Source organism: Halyomorpha halys, unplaced genomic scaffold (assembly GCF_000696795.3).
Source record: "Halyomorpha halys isolate HHAL.00 unplaced genomic scaffold, Hhal_1.1 Scaffold1526.1, whole genome shotgun sequence".
In the NCBI taxonomy this organism is placed as follows: Eukaryota; Metazoa; Arthropoda; class Insecta; order Hemiptera; family Pentatomidae; genus Halyomorpha; species Halyomorpha halys.
This window is the reverse complement of record NW_027106725.1, coordinates 270,577-271,056: the sequence shown is the minus strand read 5'-3', so window position 1 is coordinate 271,056 and position 480 is coordinate 270,577. Positions and strand designations below refer to the sequence as shown.

The window sequence follows — 480 nt, the reverse complement described above, 5'->3', positions numbered from 1 at the left end:
ACTCATTCATGCATTTATTTTCTGTGCATTGGTAAACAGGAATCAGAAAACGGGGTTCAAACAAATTTTTGAAAGTAATTCTTCCAAAAATAATTTCTGGTGTTCGGTTTGACAACTGTTTTTTCTTTTATAAATTTAATTGTTCATACTCCATTCCTTTCATGGACTATTCCTTTAAACGTGTCCTTTGTTTTTCTCATAGTTGTTCTTCAAATAATAGTGTCTGTTATTATAGATTAGCTAATGCGGTACGATCCATGAAAAAGGTAGAAAGTATTGCCAGGTGTGAAATTATTATTACCACGCAAGAGGGTGTTAATCTCCAGCACTTCGTTGTAGTTGAACTCTTTCTGTTTCGTCATATTAATTATTAAGATTTTTTTTGGATGCAATGCATCAACAGGTCAAAGTTACATAATTCATTGGTTTGTTTGTTTGTTAGTTTTGAAAGGGCGTTTAACAGCCTGGTCATCAACGCCC

At 33.3% G+C, this 480-nt stretch overlaps 1 protein-coding gene across 1 annotated transcript in view; it reads left to right on the top strand.

Annotated features, from left to right (window-relative positions):
• LOC106689932 (uncharacterized) overlaps positions 1-480 on the top strand; it is a gene marked incomplete at its 5' end in the record, with an annotated part of 26,471 nt that overhangs the window by 21,589 nt on the left and 4,402 nt on the right.